This window comes from Zosterops lateralis (assembly GCF_965231275.1).
Source record: "Zosterops lateralis genome assembly, chromosome: 5".
In the NCBI taxonomy this organism is placed as follows: domain Eukaryota; kingdom Metazoa; phylum Chordata; class Aves; order Passeriformes; family Zosteropidae; genus Zosterops; species Zosterops lateralis.
In genome coordinates this window covers 66,951,390-66,971,762 of record NC_139766.1, presented here as the reverse complement: position 1 = coordinate 66,971,762, position 20,373 = coordinate 66,951,390, and positions in this window count along the sequence as shown.

Genomic DNA, 20,373 nt, shown 5'->3' with positions numbered 1-20,373 from the left:
GTTTCCTCCTGGGCCCTTTCCCTCAGCTTTTTTCTCTTTCTCTCACTCCATTCCTCACCAAAGCCTCAGACTTATGGTTGGACTCAATGATCTTAGAGGTCTTTTCCAACCTTAACAATTTTGTGATTCTGTGATTTTTACCACTGCACTGCTTTCCTCTCTACTTTATGCCACACATGTGAAAAATTCACATCTCCACCTGCTTTACAGTTAAATTATGCATTTCTTTCTCATTAGTACACATCAGATATAATCATGCTTTTCAACAAAATGGGAAAATAATGTGATTGGAATCCATATGTAAAATAAAGCTCAATGTTTTGTTTATGTGTTTCATGAATTAAGACACTCTTCTCTTTCTTCAACTGCTGGCAGGTTGTGTTGATAATCACCACATATGATAGGTATTATTTGTTGTATATTCTGTTAAATTACCACACGTGCAATCAAGTTAGTGGTTTTCTCTGCAAGAGATATACAGCACAGGAAAAGAATATTCATTAAAAATGTCTCCATTTTCATGGAGGCAATAAAAGTATCTGACTATAATTCCACCTGTAACAGTAACAAACTGAGAATGAAGAACGAAAAATCTGAACCCTCTACCAGTGATGTGATTTTCAATACCAACATCTTTACAGAAACATGGTGGATTGGGTAGCATGAGAAGATGCTTAGGAATAGAAAATCTTGAGAAAATACGTTTATAAAAGGATGTTTACAATTAATATTTCAACATGAGTAGAAACTTCATTAAGTAGGACCTTTTTACAGCTTATCTAGTTTCTCCTTCAAATTTCCCTTCAATTTAAAAATAAATACCTGCTTATTACCTACCTAATCAAATATCTGAAGAGCCAAAAAAGACCATCAGGTCATATAGAAAAACTAGTGATGAATATTATCTCACTTTACTTCCTGGAATTCTTTAATTATACTTATTTTTTGTTTTGTCATGATTAAAAAAAAGGCATTTTGAATTAGGTATCTGATAACAAGTAAAGGCTATTAAACTGCACATAGCTGAAGACGTACTTGGTGAAAAAATGTTTTAGTGGTTACAATACACCTTAATATCTGGTTGTCTTATACTTTACGTCATGCAGAATTATTTCAAGTTCAACACCTTCATTGTTTCCAATAATTCTTTCAATTTTTGGCATGAAGAGAGTCAACAGGTCACAGAAGTGTCTTTCCCCTCTACTGTGAAATTTCATTTGGGTCTGAAAAAAAGCCCTTAGCTCATGTGGCTGTGACCTCATTCAGGAAGTCCACAATTTCTCGTGTTCATCAGCAGGAGGGCAATGAGCTCCTCGTTCTCTCACAGCCAACCTCAGCAACACCACTTCCCTTGAGACTGAGCTTTAGAAAGGGCAGCTTTACAGATCAGTTGGTTAACAACTATGTAAAAATTCTTCACAGCCAAATGCCTCACAGTGTGGCACAGTGAGATTATTACATTTGCAGATGATGGCATTTTGTCCAGCCTGAGTTGCTTTTATTCTACTCAAAAACACACACCTCTAAATAGATGCTGTTTCATCCCAGGAAATTAAGATCAGTCCTAAATCTAAGATACTCTGCCCTCTAAGCTTCTGTTGTTGTTGTTGTTGTTGTTGTTGTTGTTGTTGTTGTTGTTGTTGTTGTTGTTTTGGGGTTTTTTTGAGTTTTTTAAAGTCAGATTAAATCCAGGTTTATATCATTAAACACTTCTCTTCCTCTCTTAAAGTTCTCCCTCTTGTAAGATGGAACTAGCAGCCCTGTATGTCAAGAGGAGATAAATGCCTTAATATTCTCCAGGTACTTTGCTGATTCATTGACGGATGTCCTAAATGAGGCTAAAAGTAAATGTACAATTCCACATTTAATTCCAGCCTTAAAGACAGAAAGGACTGTGCAGTGAATAATGAGAAGAAAGGCAAAAGTAGGAAACTGTCTGGAGTACATGTGAACATGGAATTAAAGACTGCACCTTAATGTAAAAGGAAGATGAATTAGAACTGCAAATCCACTTAGTGTTAACACTCCTTGCTTCATAGAACTTCACAGATTAATATCCTTTTAATGTATTTATGAGCAATGATGTACAAACTTATATATATTTAAGCATTGAATGAGTAATGGATCAAGTCTGACTCAGGAGAGATTTACTGGGTAACAACTACAGGAAATAAAATCTGGATAAGAAATGCCATTTGTACTGGAAATTAATTTCAAAACAGTCATCAATTTATTCATGGAGCTCTAATGAAAAGGATAAATTTTGCTTTCCTGGTTAAAATTAGAAAAGTCATTATAAAATAAAACTCTCACAATTACCTTAAACCCATTTTAACCAATTCAGTCAAGAACTCCATTTATTACAAACTAACTTTGCAGTCATCATTATTACCCCACTTTTGTGATAATTTACACAGCTGTCACCCCTCACCATGCATTCCCTCTGGGTTCATCTCCCTTTTCCTCTTGCTGATGTCCTGATGGCACAGTTCAGACATGGTCCACCACTACCCACCCTGCACAGTAATGCACATTCAAGTCCTACTCTGAGACTCACTGCAGGCAGGGTTGAGAAATCCACAGGGAAGGGAAAACCACCGGATTTTTTGTGCTTTTAGGGAGTGTGGCTGTGACCCCACCATCCCTGCTAATAATTTATTTGAAGGCTTGCTTGCCTTCTCTGAAGGTGTGGTGCTCTGGTGTACCCTCTTACCAACGCCAAGTCTTCCCTCTCAGGGAACTAGTGCAGTGGGGGAAAAGGGTGAAAAGGAGACAAATACAAACCAAACATGAGAGTATGCACAGCTATAGTCTTGGTACACACTGCCTATTCTCTCTGAAAGGCTTCCTCAGAAGCTGCCCACCCTGCCCCTTCCCTCTCCCCACAGACCCATAACAGGATGCACATCAGGGCTGCTCTTCAGCTGATGTTAATTCAGCTCAGTTGACTCAAAGCTCAAACAAAGGGAGGGAACAAAGGGTAAAATAAGTAAAAAAATAATGAAGCAATTGCTCAGTTAGTGTAATTGCATAGGCTTCAATAGGACTAAGATAATTTCCAGCAGCTGGAGTTCTGGCTCTATATTTTTATTTATTTTACCTCCTGCACTTAATTTCCTACCCTCCCATTTGTTTGTTGTTTTCGTATCCTATGGTGGCTTCATTTGGAGCGTAAATTACTTGAGGAATCATGGGGTTAGTTTTAAACAACCACCCAAGTCTAAGACATAAAATAAATGCATTCCATTGAAAGATAGGTAGGAGAGATGTGGTAGTTATAGAGACAGTATAGAACTGGAGCAAAAAATTATATCTATATCCAGCTCCATAAAATTTTCTACCTTGGACAAGATCTTCTTTCACACACAATATTCATTGTTCCATTTTATGATTCATAACTTAGGAATAATATTTTCTTGGTCAGGTTTTGTATGTAATAGTCTGCATATGTTTTTGGACAGGCATGTTTTGGTTCCTTGAAAATATGATAACTTAACAGATGTGTTTCTTAATGACCATCATATAAATTGACTGTATAACCCACTTCCCCACCAACTGTTTGAGAAAGAGCAGGATGGATGACATAAAAGTGGTGTTTGGAAACTACTTCAGGACTCTGTGTTGCTTAAGCTACTGCCAGTGAGCAGACAGACCTAAAAATACAACAATTTGATCTTCCACTTTCAGTGCTTTTTCCTGCTTCTCAAAAGAAGGAGCTTTGAGAGAACTGGTGGCTATTTTTCAGTTGGTGCACCTCTTTTGGTGATTACCTCTTCTCGTACTTGTATCCCCACCAAAGTAACCAAAGGTCTAAATCAGCCAAGTTATGTGCTTTGGTGAGAAGTTTTTACTGAGAAAACCCTAATTTGAGCTCTTAAAAGTTTAAATCTGTTGAGTCACAAACCAAGCAAAGTACAACAAGACTAATGACAAAAACAGGTACAGAGATGCTGTGGAATGCAGTATAATACCCTCACTTCTGTAATAGATCCCCAGAGGCCTTGCTATTGTGGACAAGGAAAGAAATATATTGCTGAGGATTATTAGGATCAACCTGTGACAAAAGTCCACAAAATGTTTAACTTGATAAACCAAACTCAATTTCAAAGTTCTTTCTGAATAGTCGGTGTGGGGTTGGTAAAAATGTTTTTGTGTTCTCATTTTTTTCTTAGTAATCATAATGCCTCAGATAGAAGAGATTTAGTTATCATTAAGTATTGTATAAATATCATTGCAAATTACCAGCTTATTTGCTACTTCTGTAATATTTAATAAATTATGTGGAATCGGTTTTATCCATTTGTGGCAAAAAAAAAAAAAAAAAAAAAATCAATTCATAAAGCAGTAACAATTCCTAGTCAAATAGTTCTCTTGGTACCAGCTGCACCAAATGCTTAGGATTAGGACTGAAAGGACATAAACCCTGCAGTCCTGTAATGAAACTGTGATTAGGTCCTGGCTGTTCCCAAGAGGAGGAAAGGCTTTTCTAAAAATATAAAGCATCCCTGTACACGTGCAGGGGAGCTGGGTATCAGCCTGTGCCATTCCTGAAAGGAAATAGGAGGTTTAGTGTTATTTAATGTTAATAATTATCTATATGCAGATAGTCACAGAGGTTACAAATAAAGCTTTTGCTTTTTACTCTCTCTTTCTGGCAATTTTTCTACTATATTCCTTGGATCTACCTATGAGCAGCTAATACTGACATATAATAATGTATAAAGCAAAACAGTGTTTTACTCCCTCCTTACATTCATCCTTTCTGTACCGTCCTTCTACCAGTAAAAAGGAAACTTCTGGTCACAATCTGTGAAGATATTTTTGAGATATAAGTTTTCACCTTGGAGTTCTATTATGTAGCCAACTTGATATAAACCACCATGCCTTTATTTCCTAACAATGGGTAGGGATGAGGCCTTGAACAATTCAGGCCAAAGTAATCTTGTTTCACGGTTTCTGTAGCAAAAGTTACAATCATTTTCTACAAGCCAAATCCATTATCAAAGTCCTGTTATTCAAAACTAACAATGAAATTTAAATACAGATAACAAAGCATTTTTACATTTTAGTGCTAAACCTGGACTTGTTAGGCAAACCTGCTCCTAACTTTCACATAACTTTCAAAGTAACATATTTTCAGCTAGCTGGAAATATCGATGTATCCATTTAGAAAACAAAAAACACACAAAGAAACAAACGAAAACAAAACCAACAAAACAAACAAACAGAAACCACAAAAATAAAAAAATAAAAACACCCCAATAAATAATTTTGTCACCCACAAAGATTCAAAGACTTTGCTTATAGGTTTTTTTGCAGACCATTTTCATATAAATATGCCATAAACCTCTTCACATTAGGTTTCCATTTACTAAGGTACAAATGTCTTTCTGAGATGTAATTTATAGAATATTATCATGATTATTTGCACTGGCGTAGCAGTGTAAGTGGAGGCAAGCGTGAAAGAAACTGGTTTGTGGAAGAAAAGCTGATTGCCAAGGAATCTGGTGCTACAGCATTTTAATAAGAGGAGCCTAATTTCAGAAACTGGGCCATTTAAATTCTGGGTATGGATTAGATTTTTAACAAGAGTATTACTCTTGTTTTCCCAGGAACCTGTTGTTTCTAAGATTTTGCTTTAATACTCATGGATGATGTAAGGCTCATAAAATGATGCAAAACTCACCCCCATCTTGCCCAGATCAAAAGCCCCAGTATTCCCCCTGAAATTAAGGCAGCACTCCTGAAAGGGTTTAACAAGAACAGTGCGTCAAATGTTGAGCTGAGGATCTGAAGTTGAGATGGAAGTTGTAAAATTTGGTCAGGGGACTATTACAGAGCCAGTAGTTAATGAGTTTAGTCCAGCAGTAAATCAGGAAAGGACTAACAGTGAAGGGACTAAAGAGCTCAGTGGTGTCTATGGTGTTTTTCCTATCCTTCATGAGATTTCACTTTCAGAGCCATTACATGAGATGAATTTGTTCAAACAAAGCCTTAAGAGATTTGCTCTATTATTCCTAGACAGGAAGAAGAGTATAATTTCTCTAGTACAGACTTTATCCAGTTTATGATTCCTCTGAAATGTCTTTGCATACACATATTTATAGCTATTTACTTTGAGAGCCCTTTTCTTGAGAAAACATATAAACAGCTTATACCAGTGATTCATTGCAATTTATAATATCTTTATACTGTAAATATCTGTATTAAATGGTTCCTAAAAATAAGTGACTTTATTACTGGAGCAAAAACTACTATCAGTTTTTGAAAGTTATTGCTCTTATCTTGGTTGTTTTGCATTGCCTGCATGTACATCAGTATGATATATATATATATATATATATATATATATATATATATATATATATGATGGCACTCATATGCATCTTAGTCTTAAAATCCCTGGTGAGATAGATTTCTTTTTCCTGGGATGAAGCCCACCTGAATTAGAACAGAGAGATCTGGTGAAGGAGGAAACAAGGAATCTAAAAGCTGAGGGGTCTGTTAGGTTTGTTTTGCTCATCTTCTGTTTTCATGTTAAACCTTTCAAATATTGCATCTTCCTGATCATCAGAAAAAGCTCAGTTGTATCTTCATCTTAGTACAGTATGCACAAGACCTATAAACGGAGTCTTTTATATGGAAAAGTTTCATCCTATTTCATACTCGTAGTTTTTTATCAGACGAAACAAATAATAAAAAAGCCTGCAGTTCCTGAAACCATATTAAACCCAAAAATGTGCAATTTTTTTTCTTCTTTTCAAATTAGCAACTTGAGTTTTACATCAGTGACAAACTGAACCATATTGAGTAAAATTTATAGGTGACTTTTCAGCTTAAGTACAGGTTATGACATGTTCATTACATTTTTAGTTTAAATATATATTATTTGTCCATTATAAGTGTCATTAAATGCAAACCGGTCCACTTTAACAAGAGACTAAAAAGTTTATTATAAGCTATTTATCCCATTGTCGGCAACATATATCCTATAATGCACTTATTTTTGCTGTTCCCTAAATCTGTGAAATAAAAATAGAACAAAAACTTAAAGAAATCATTTCCCCTAGAAAGAATTTATCACACTGTGAATTTGTATCACATGCATAAAACCTGGAAGTATAATTTAAAATGTGTATTTCCCAATTATTATGTTTTGCTGTCATCATGAATTATTTGGTCCTGTTGGCTAAGAAGTGATGTTATCAATTAAAGTAAAATGAGAACTCATCCTTTTTGACTCAGTCTGGTCACATAATTAGTAGTCATTTATAGACTCTCCCATTCATGGTGTTACCCCATTTACAGACTATAATAGTGAGGGAAAATTAATGTCTCAAATGGTTTTAGGCTGATATAATGTGCAATTTGCAGTTCCAAGTGGAGTGATAATGCCATTTATGGGACAATTCTGCGGGAAAAGAAAATTGTTATGACATATTTTTATAAATCTTTTTACTGCAAGTAGAGTCAAGACAGGAGTCTTTGGATATTGAAGTTTTTCCAATTTTAGGAAATGATTCTTTTCCTCTAATGATAAAAACTGAGGGAGCTGAGACTGCTTCTTTAGAACAAGTAAAATATGTTGTAAATGCCATCAAATACAGACTGTGGGCTATTTTACTGTAACCCACACTATTTTTTCTTGTCCTGCTAAAAGCTGAAAATAGATTCCTCACAGGAAGGTTTTACGTGTAAATTCTTACTTCTCGATGACACAAAAAGACAGAAATGCTAAAATTTTTAGGGTTTTTTTTTTTCTGCCTTGCTCAAATGTAAAGACTTTTTCTATGGCTTTTTCCATATAGATTACTCACTCAGCACTGCATGAATTTTGGCCCATCTCAGAGGCCAGGGATGGCATAAATATAGCTAAATAACCGTTTAAATGTCTTTAAATGTCTTTTCATTTTCTCAGAGAGTGAAAAAGGATTAGAAGTAGATTGCTGAACTTCAACAGGTAGATTTTGCCATATGTTAGCATTTCAAAAAGCTAATTAAAAATATGTTCTGCTAAAGAGACTCATATGAATAAATATTTAAAACTTCAGAATTTTGAAACTCAAGCCCATATTCCTTATGTTTATACAGTAAATGTAGCATAAGTGGCATTGTATCAAAGATCAATTTACATTTGAAAAGAGTTAAATGAAGCAAAAAAAAAAAAAAAATTAAAGGAGAAATATATTTATAAACCCTGAATTGTATTTTTTTAAATTTCAGAGTTTTGACTGTAAGACTATGACATGATTTTTAAAAACAAACAGGGAAACATCCAAAAAAAAATGTATTTTTCTTCCCCTTCAGATGGTCTGGGAAAACCCTCCAACAAATACACGCCTGCATTTGCACAACAGCTTTGAATTACAAACTGTGTTCTCCAGCTTTTACAGGAAACCACTGAGGTTGGTGGCAGCGTTATTTTTTTTATTGGCCTAGGATGTGTACTGGTTAGAGCAGAGCTATTTGGTGAACCACACGTGGAGGGCTGTTTACCCACAATTAGTAGAGCACGCATTAATCACGTGCGAGTGGGACATGCAGACAGACTCGGGGCTGACTGGAAGCCCTAAGTTTACCTCTACCATCTGTAGGTTTTCCCCAGCCAGCCACACAAATGTTTCTTCTAAGAGATAGAAGGGCAGATCGACTCTCAACGCCAAAGAACCAGCTCCCCAGACTTTCAAGCTGTATTTTGACACCTTCTCCTTCACCAGCTGCGTTGATCTTGCTGCTGCCTGAGTGGGCCAAACGAGGCAAAATTTTCTGCGTTCATTTAGTGACTACATAAAGCAGAAGAAACTTGGCACCATAATCTCGAAGCGCTCTGGAAAAAGTGCCAGTTACATTTATTTCTAAGTCAATGGACCTTCCAAATTATTGCTGAAAGCCCATGAAAAACCACAAAAAAAGAGAGAAATTCTTCAGAAACTGGAAAAAACGGTGGGCGGAAGCTTTTTACATTATACACCCAAATATTATTTTCTCCTTCTGTCACTGCCACAGAGTCAGGAGCTGGGTGGAAATCAGTATGCAGTGCTAGAGAAAGAAACCCTTCACGGACTGAACTACTACAAAGTGGATGGGGACAAGACACACATAAATCTGGGAACACATCTCCACCCTGTTTTGTAAGCACCACCCTTTTGTTACTGTTATTTTGCTCTGTGGAGAAACAATGGAAAGTCTTTCAATGTCCTACACGCCCCTATATGAAATTTATAAATATTTATATGTTTGTCCTTGGGTTCAGTCAAGCAGTAATTCTTAATTTAAGGGTCATGTTCAGAGATAAAATACTGTGAATAGCAACAGTGTGTTTATTCATTACAACAGTTTGCATCACCACAGACCTTGATGGTTTTAAGATAAAACAGAATTTACAATGCAAGACACTCTAAAGTGATGCAAGACACACTGAAATTAGTGTAGTCATAAAATAACCCAAAACAAGGGAAATACTGGATCTATTATGTTATCTGGCAGCAATTAAAGAATGTGGAGGGGCAGATATATCCTATAAGGCTGCCTGGAACACCTTCAGTGGGTTAATTCTGTTGGAATTCTACATTTCTTACATGAGTATTACCATCTTTGGAAATCTTTTTTTTGCTGCTTGGAAATTTTGGTCTAGTGGCAGATTGTAAGGGACAGGCAAATTTTTATAAGCCCCCTGAATACTAAATTCTAGATGTGGTGCTTTGAAATAACTTATTAAAAGCCATCCCATTTCAAATTCAAGATATAAAAGCTTTCATTTCTGCAATGCCTGGGAAACTCTCCAAATAAAACCCAAGGTTGTACCATCCACATTTTGCAAACATTTCTCAATGTTCTATGCTTTTTTCCACAAGTATGGCAGCCAACTAATTCCTCTACAAATTAGCAACAACCACTCATCCAGAAAAATAAAGTCAACCTTTTGACATGTCTAAGGTCCCCTTTAATGTGAAGCTAGGATAATTTCTGGATTTTTTTAACCCAGTTCCTTGTCCTCTAGGGTATGACCCAGTCAGGCTTTTGGGCAACCTTGCATGTGTTTGGGTCACATAAAAAGAAAATTAGACTCTCTGTTTTTCATTTTATTGAGAGCTTGGGAGTGCAGTCCATGCTGTTAATCTTGACATTCCAGGATGTACAACTATTGTTCTCCTTTGAATTTTTCTTATTACTAGCCAGGGCAACTGGTACTTGGACTTCTCCATGGACTTCAAAAAAAGAATACTCCCAGGCTGGTTCCCATTCTCATTCAAGCTAACAAGATATTTGCCATGACTTCAGTGGAGTGCCAGGCCCTCAAGGAGGACTTTCTCAACATTCAGCTTCAGCTTTTGAAATTCCACATGGCTCAACCCAAAAGCTGAGTCACTGAGGAGGAGCAATTTCCTGAATTGTTCGCATGCTGAAATATACGTTCCAAAAATTGTAGAGGCCAGATTAAAATAGAAATAATTTTGCCAAACGTGCCATGCTTTTTCCTCCATTTTTTCCATGGTACCTGCATTTTACTGTGGCCTTGGCAAGTTCAGGTGTAACTGGCTGTCATCACAAGAGGATACATTTAAAGAAATGTGGACGGGGATTTTTAGTGCCTGGAGAAGTCACTTTCAGGCAAAAGCTGTTGGTTCAGCAATTTCCACTCCAGTGTAGGAACACGGTGATGTCCTCCTGTGATGCCAAGGAAGAGTATGGCTGCTGTGGGAGGGGGGAAACAGCTTTCCCAGGGGGATCTGACATGTTATTTCTTTTGCAAAAACCCTCAGTACTTTCTGAAAAGGGACTCAGTATTTGGTGAAGCATTAAAGATTCTTTGGAAAGCATGCTTTGCTTCACAAGAAGTTACTCAGAATGTGGTTCAAAATGTGTTTTTCTAGCTAAAGAGAAATGTGTGGAGCATATGAAAAAATACAGAAACCCATGAAAGATATCTTTGTTAAATGTCAGTGATATGTGTCTGTTATTTTTCTGTCTTGCAAGCTAATAAACTTAAGACCAGTTGCTTTACAGACAGGGTAGTTATTAGCTCTTAGCAGAAAATAATGTACCATGGGGAATTTACAGTATAAGAAAAATGCTCTTAAATATTTGGGGCCATCTGAGCCACCCAGGTTAAGTGTTTGCTGGCAGCAGAGGTGTTGTTGTTGCCATAGCCCTGCCACATGATGTTATTCTCCCAAGTAGAACGTAGTTTTCCTATTAAAGATCTTTGCTTAAGTCCATGATTTCCTTCTCCTACCCAGGTTGGAAGAGATGTTTTTGAGGATTGGGCAAAAAAAACAAAAAGAACGAAGTTGTTATCAGTATTTTAAATAAAGCAGGTGGACTCCAATAAAAAGGCATTTAATTTCTGACTGCTGTCACAGCAAATAGAATTGTTGAAGGACTACATTATTTAGTAGAGTGACTGTAAACTTGTTGCTTCTGTCTTTCAGGAAAAGCAGAAGACACCCAAACCCCCCCCAAAAAAATAGCTCTGTGAGGAGCTAACCTTAATGGTTTTATTTTTCTGGAACCTTCTTTCTGCTATTAGACATCTTCTGTTTTTTTCTTAATTTTAACTTGAATCTAGCTAATGAAGAACCAGTTTGGCAACAAGAACAGCTACCACTGCAAACCCAACAGTCATGCTGTGTGGTGATTGTCAAGATTATCAACCATCTTCCAGACAGAAAAATAAACATGAAATTGTGTTTTGAAACCCCTCAAACAATGTCTGGCTATACACACTCTTGGCCTTACACTCTGCTTTTAATAACGTAAATATAAATTTTTTTCTGCATTAAAACCTGACAAAATTGCTTCATTGCTTATTCCAGGGCACCTATGGCAAAGCTGAGGTTTTATGAGTGTAAGTAGATTAGACCTGCAATGTTATTTTTAGCCGTGTAGTTATTCATGAGCAAAGGGTTTTTTAGATGCAAACCAGGTGCAGACCAGCTGCTTTGTGTATCTGTGAAAGTGGCCCCAAACTGAACAAAAACATTGCAGATACCTATCTTTGAATAACAGTGATTCTGTGACACACAATTCCTCCATGCTATCCTTGCACAACATTTTTTTCATAACTAAATAATTGGTGGGTTCCTCAGCTGAGGCCAAACCATGAGTATTCTGCCTCAGCAGAGCCTCCACAGGGCACCTCATGGCCAGGCTGGGAAGGCAGAGAGTGCAGACTGCTCCTTCCCAGGTCTATGGACCATCCTGGGATAGAAGGAGCCCCCTCCCAGCCCCTGGTACATGCTGACAGAGCCATACAATAGCAGGACAGATAGAAAAACAGCAAGCCCTGCCAAGCAAAACAGGCTGTTGGAGACAAGGACTGTAAATCCCAGTGGAGGTCAGTGTCTCCTTCACCATAAATAAATGATAATGATTAATATTAACACGTAAATTCATTTGGGGAAGGGAAGAGATGCCTTAAAGAAAGCCATGATGCTCAGTAATAACCTAAACTTCATTTCACATATCTGAGTGATTTGCACTTAGCTTCTGAATAAAGGCCGGAAGCAAAGTTTGATTGGAAAAATATTATGCAGCCAGAAAGCAATAGCTGAGAGAAAGGAGCCTACAGCAGTGGAGATTAGGAGCTGAAAGTTCCATCTGATAGAAAAATGAATGCCTGTTGATCTGGAGCAAACATAATGCGAAACATGTTTGCTGAGTGAGAAAAAAGTTGGTTGTGCAATATCAAAAGCAGCTGTGGTGCAACAGTCGAGAACCAATTAAGCAAATGTGACATGGCAGCAAAAGAGTCCATGTGGATTTGAGTCTGTGACGTTACTAGAGGGGACAGTGATGTAGAACTGTCTCACCAAGCTGTAACTGCGACGACTGCACAGGGGACCTGCCAAGGGGGGAGAGAAACATGTGTATTGCTCAGATTCTATGTATCTTTTATAATTATTCACTAAATCTCTCAGATTTCCAGTTGATCAGACATATCTCATGCTACAGTGAGGGTAAGTTAATAATGCATCTAGCCACTGTAGACTGACATTTACCCAACAATCTCCATTCCCTGGATTTCTTCTTGTTCTTCTTTACACAAATCTTGAAAAAAAAAAAGCCCAAACAAACAATCAAACCACACAACTAAAATAAAAACCACACTGATATGGAATTTATTCTGCAGAAGAGCGTTGCACTGACTGTGCTGTGATTTTCAAATCTGCAAGAATAAAATAAAATATCTATACATTTCTACTATCAAGGCCACCAAATCTACAGCCACCATTATTCTTCTTTGCAGGAATATGCAGTGCCTGCAATGGAATGGGTTTCACTGCTCTTTGAGGTGATACTAAAAGAAAAAAATCACTGGTTTGTCCAAAAAGACCAGATATTGGCACATTGGTTGAAGACTGAGCGGGTAAGATACACTGTATGTCAATATTTCGTAACATGCAATACTTTTTGTAAAAACTGCTTTTTGTACTTGAAAACACTGGAAAGCCAAAATTCAAACACAGATAACAAGGTTTATGTCTGTTCTGTCTTTTTTGTGGATTTCTTCTTGAACAAAGAAACTAGTATTCAATTTTTCTGGTTATTTGAATCACATAAAATGTTCCACCAATGAGTCACTGTCAAGAGACGAGATGAAAAACCTTAATCATCAGGAGATAATGCAACAAAGCAATGCAAGTTTACATTGCAGATTATTATTTAGGAATTTCAACATACTAGGACTCGTTTTCAATGTCTGCTTACAATAATTCAGTCAAACATGGGCTTTTCCTATTTCCCACATGGTGTTAACAGTTCTTTTTCCTGAAGCTTCTTACATTGTCACAGAAGAGGAGCAACTTTCTTTCAAGCTTCCCCAGCGTCCTCCCACCTTTTCCTTAAGGGAGCACTTTGGAATGAATGGATGGTTTAGTCTCCATGACCACCCCCTCAGTCAGTTGTGCCACTGTGACTGCCACGAAGTGACTGATGTTGGCTTTAAGTGCCAGGCAAAGGCCAGGAGCAGCCAGACAGAAAGACAGAAACCAGGAATTCACCCTGCACTTAGTGCGCCTTTCTGCTGCGGTTCATCTTCTTCAATCAGTGACCTACAGCTGATGGACCGAATAGGCTTTCTACTTCAGTCTGACCAAGCTATTATTAACAGAGCTGGGTGAAAGAAAAAGTACAAAAAAATAGTTCAAATATGAATATGATCTTTTAACGACCTTCTCTATTCCTAATGACGTCAGCCCACTTGCTTCCAGGTCAGACTAATGTCTAAAGCAATCATCCCAAGCAGCAATGGGTTATCTTTGGTACCTACAAACCACTCCACACGGTGAGCTTCCCTTTTTTTTTTTTCAACAGCAGCTGGGAAAGTAATTTCTGGTGGAAAGACATGGCCACAGTGAGCTTCAGCACCGCCAGGACTGCATGAGGCCATGTGGTTAACTTGAACTGCACGCGTTTGGATTCCCCGTCTTCATTCTGAACCCACAACATAAGAGGAGCATATTTCCCTGCTCCCACATCATTATTTGCAATCACTGTTATCCAAATAATCTGGTTCATAGATAAAAACTTTAAAAAAAAAAAAGTTGGAAGAGAGACAATAGATCATCTAACAATAGACTGGCTAATCATTTAGGAAAACTAATAAAATAATAGAGACATATTAATAAACCATTCAGACTCCCGGCTCATCAAGTATTTTGTCCATAAACTACAACAAATCCAAAATCCATCTGCTAAATTCTACTGACACTGAAATCTATAGGAACTCTTGGTTCTTGTGTAGGGTGATGGGTCAGTTTAATGAGTTCAGCCAAGCACTAAGGTCTGAATTTGGCTTCAGGAACTCTGACATGCCTCCACCTCCAAGGGATTGCAAAGGTTTACCAAGCACCATAAATACCCCAAGCACAAGGCTCTGAGTGAGCAAACGACACAAGAAGCAGCTGCGTTAGGTTTTAGCAATAAAAACATTGTTACCTTCTGCCTTACATAGATTTTCTACGTGACAAACATCAGAATTAAACAGTTGCAATATTCAGCACATTTTTATCCAGATAAATATTGAAAACATATTTAATGCAATATTGAAGGGATTACAGAATTCAGAAAAGGGAAAGTCTGACTAATGCTGCAGCTGTGCAGCATTCCAGTGAATCCAAGCCATTGCCAGCATTTATTAGCCACTCAGCCTCTGACAATAAACAATCTCCAGCTTGTGATCATATATCCAGACAGATAGATGTACAGTATTGCCTACACAGACACATTAACACTGTCCTGTCTATGTGATTACTTTCCAGCATTAGCTTAATTCACAGTGAGCCTCCTTCAAAAGGTGCAGTTCAATTTTAATTTTATTTTCTTTAATGATTGTACACAATTACAGTATAATGTGTCTTGTGCATTTACTTTTGTTTTCTGGAAGAATTACTGTGGCCCGAAGTATGTGAGGACTGTTTATTCCGGACACTAAAATAAAGACTTGAGCCATTTTACAAAATCAAATTTTAGGTTGGAAAAAGGTTTTTCCCCATAATACTTGGAATCTAACTACTTAAAGCTATGTTAGTAAATTCAATAGGCAGCAGGCTTTTATCCACTGGAGTAGGGCTGATTTGAAAAAGAAAAGACCAGTGGAAATGCCTTTTCTCAGGGAAAAGTACAATATTAGAAATACCAAATAAATAATCATGATACTATCCCATTAAATCAGACAAAGAAAAAACCTCAGGGATTTTTTCCCAGCCTTTTGTGGGACAAGTAAGTTTTGTGTAGTCTCTTCCATTTCGGCATGCATTCCACATTGGATCCAGATAACCAGGCACACGCGGGATGGACTCAAAGCTGCCTCTCTTATCTTGGGCCACCACCACATCATAAACTTCAGCTAAGACCTTTATTTATGTTTGGTGTCTGGTGAAGGTTCAGAAGAGGAAGCAAAGAGGAGACTGTCATTAATTAAACAGGACTTTGCAACGTGAAAGGGGTTTGGTTTCTTGCAGTACCTGCTTTGCCAAGGACATTGTTGCCTCTGGTGTGAGGCTGGCGACCTGGTAAATCGGGGGCCACGGCGAACTTACAAACTGGCCGGACAAACCACACGTGACACCAATATGAACGGTGGAATGCAATTTATTTCCCACGGGCACCTGCTTAAGTAACCTCGGTGCGCCCACGTGACTCTTGGAAGGGGATAGACAGCAGGGTTACGGGGCAGCAGCATGGAAAGGAGGAGGACCCTATTCTCCTCGTACATCGTATGATCTTCCGTGTGATTTTGCTAACTACATTTCCCCCCTCTCTATGACTAATAAAACTTTCAACTTATACAAACCGCATAAACATAACAACAACAAAGAACTGGAACAACTTGTTAGTAGAATGTGCAAGCAAGTTAAACTTGTTAGCCAATAAATGCTGACGTTGCTGTCTTTTCAAGCTAGCTGTCTTTGCTCTAAAAGCATAATGTCAATTCTGCTTAAGCGAGCTTTAACAAATTGGGTTATTTTGTTAAGCAAAGAAGGGCCGAACACGAGGGCAAGCAATATGGTAACCACTGGTCCGATCAAGGTGGAGACAACGGGGGCAATCCAAGGATGTTGGCTGAACAGGGAATCAAACCAGTTTCGCTGCTGGAACTCTTGGCCACGGCGTATAAGTCTTTCTTTAAGTTCTGCCATGGATTGCCTGATTGGACCTGAATGGTTAACATATGCGCAGCATTCCTCGTTCAATGCAGCGCAAAGTCCTCCCTGTTGCATCAGCAACAGGTCCAAACCTCGTCGGTTCTGCAGCACCATCTCCGACAAGGAGAACAGAGATTCTTCCAGTTTTAAAATGTTTTTGTGAATCTCAAGGAGGTCTTCATCAATTGCTCACTGGAGCTGCAACAAATTGTGTTTCTGTGTGACCAGCGACAAGATGCCTGTAGCTGCTCCTGTTCCACCTAGAGTTAGAAGTACTGCCAAACTGACAGCTGTTACCAGTTCTCTCTTTTCGCGATAGCGTGCTTTGAAGTGGAGCATTACCTCGTCATCTGTGTGGTACAGGATCCTAGGGATGACAGCGACTTGAACACAGAAATCGTTAGTTGCATCAAACTGCCTGATGGAGACACATGGGGTGATACCTGTGGTATGACAAGCCCACACAATCCCTGGTGCTGGAATGGCCCATGACTGTTGTTGGTCTAGGGTGATCGAGGTGTTACAGTGCTGTTTGTTTTGAGCGGCTAGGGATCTGCTGCCAATGCACAGTCCGTACCCTGAGATCATTCCCAGAGTAATTCCCTTGTGGGAAGTGTCCCACTTACATTGTTTGGGATTGGCTCTTTTAGAATATTCAAACATTGTGCTGACACTTATTCCTTCGTAAAAGGGTGGTTTGGCGTCATAGCACAATCAACATGACTTGGTCAGGTTAGGTTGTGAGTAGTTTAGTGACGCAAACGCAGCACATAGCATTTGATCGAACAGACCCCGCGAGGCTACTTCGGGTCTGGGACTGGCTGGTACTGAATCGGGCTCTGCCGTTGCAACGAGCGTTTTCTCTTTTTGTGAGGTTATCAGCTTTTTGGGCCCTACTGCAATGTATCGTGTGGGTGGATGAGTTCTGATGATCTGTATAACTGTGCCACGGTCAGGGGCCAGGTGTATTGGGTTGTCTTCACGCCTGTACACTGACCACAATCTGCCTATCGCCCATGTTGGGTCTTGGGGTCGCAGTACTGTGACTGTGAGGTGAGAGCAATTTCCCGGGGATTTACCTTGGTATGTACTTTTTGATACACAGCCGTGAGGCCAACTTGTTACTTTTAGGAACTCATCCTCCCTTGGAGGTTTCCACCGGTTACCTGTTACTATGGTTTCACAACCCCAATACCTACAAAACCAGTAACCTGATTTAGTGCAATAACTCTTTCTGGGGTTGTGGCTTGGACACCAGTATGTCCCTTCTTCAATAACTCTTGCCTTACCGGATCAGTCTCTCGTAAAGATGTCTGTCAGATGCACCGTACACGCGGGTGAGTTGGTTTCGGACCGACCTATCACATCGCCGGTGATAAAGTTCCTAAAAGTCCAGATGCTGGGCTGGTAGGGATGTTTACCTGTGCCGAGATGAGCTGATGGCAGCGCAAAGCAGATGCACCAGAACAAAGTCGGAAATTTGACTGGTGACTTGCAGTAGAGAACCTGTGGAAAGACACTTGGAGTCTATGTTAGTCTTTTTTAGTCAGGGCTGGTTTTATAGATTTCAAAGGACACCACTTAATGATGTCATCTTTCTTAACTGCTGCATACCCTCTACCTGTTACCACCAATTTCCAACCCTCTTCCCACTCTCCTAATTCATTTCTTATTTTGACTGGGGGACCTTCTTTGACTGCTTCAGTTGCCCAGTGTTTCTGTGAGGGGGTCTGGTCTTGGTCTCCCCTGGGGAATTGGTTCAAAGCCAACATTGCCATTGCCAATAAGCGAGGCTGCTCTGACGGGGGTATGGCATTGGTGAAACCTTCTGCTTTTGCCAAGGTTTCTATCTTGGACTTCAGTGTTTGGTTGGCTCTCTCCACTATGGCCTGTCCTGTGCTATTGTAGGGAATTCCCTGCTTTAAAACAATTCCCCATTTGGTGGCAAACTCCTGGGTCGCTCGGGACACGAAGTTGGTTCCATTATCTGTTTTAATTTGCTTTGGGATACCGAGCCAGGCCATGGCTGTCAGCCAATGCTGAATGGTGGCTTTAGAGTTGGCTTTGGCATGCTGAGTTCCTACAATCATGCCACTGAAGGTATCAACGGTGACTGCAAGCCATGTTCTTGGCTTTAGCAACTGACACACAGTGAAGTCTGTTTGCCAGATCTCTGCGGCTTTCAGACCTCTTGGATTGACTCCACTTGACCACAATGGTGATTTTTGGCAATGAGGACAGGTGGCAACGACATGCTTGGCATCTGACATGGAAATGTTACATTGCTTGGCCAGGGCTTTTGCTCCTATGTGGAGCGACTCATGTAGCTGTCTTGCTTCCTGCAGTGTCCATATTCCTTTTGCTGCTGCATCAGCCTTGTCATTCCCCAGCTGGAAGTATCCTTTAATTGGACTGTGGCTGTTTACATGAATGACAGTGATAGTGCCTTGTCGAGAATGCAATGCCTCTTCAATCATCACTGCAGCTGGTGAGATAAATACCTGGTTGAGACATCGCCTGACAAAGCTTTGCTGCGAACATTGAGTCTGTGACTATGTTCAGGTGCTCGGTTTGGAAAAGACTGCAAGCTAGCACTATTGCAGATGCTTCTAGCAGCTGGATTGATAGAGATTGATCTCTCATTTTTACACATTGCCATTTGTCTTGGTCTTGCCACACAACTGCTGCTGTGGAAGTCATGGATGATGCATCGGTGAACACTGTTGGACCGGGCAAAGGACGATCCACAACTTTTGGTGGTAGATCGATGTCCACTGTAGCAAGTAGCTGGATCCACGGTGGCTTTGCAGCATAGCAGAGTTCTCCTCCGAATCCGAACAGTGCTAGGGCTAGATGCTCTGATAGAGCGACTGATGCAGTTGGTATTTGCTTCCGGAACGGGAGATATATTTTTGCAGGCTCAGTACCTAAATGGTTCAAGGCGAGCTTTCTGCCTTTTATAATCAGGTTTCCAAGGCATTTGACGCCTAGGGAAAAGGCTCGCGAGGATCTCCCAAGGACTACCCATTGTATTGGCTTTGCTGCATCAGGTGGTCCTTGTGCTAGTACTCCAACTCCCCCTTCTTTTGTAAAGTGCACGTACAGGTCTACTGGCAGTCTGGGGTTCCATCTGGACAATGCAGCAATGGACAGCTGTTGCTCTATGTAGTCAAGCGATCGAGTGGCTTCTTCTGAAATGTTCTTGGGTTCCCATGGGTGTTTACCTTTGAGAAGGTTATATAATGGAGACATGACCTCCGGGGGAATGAGTAACGTGTTCCGCAACCACTGTAATGATCCCACTAGCTGTTGCATATCATGCAGTGTCTTGATGTCATGTTTGATCTTGATCGCTGGTGGTGACACATAGGAACTGCTTATTTTCACTCCTAAAAATGTGACTGATGGACCTTTTTTTATTTTTGCTTCCACTATCTCGAAGCCGTTGGTTTTCAATGCACTCGAAACTGTTGTGACAATGGCATCGACTTGTTCGGTTGAGGCAGCTGCTATCAGAATATCATCCATATACTGAATGATCGTGGCTCCTGGGTTCTGTGATCGGACTGGAGCCAAGGCTCTGCTCACTACTATTTGGCAGATGGTCGGCGAATTGACCATGCCTTGCGGCAGGACTTTCCATTGGAACCTGAGATTGGGCTGCTGATCGTTCGGGAATATGACTGAAAATGCGAACCTTTCTCTGTCTTCTTCATGTAGTGGT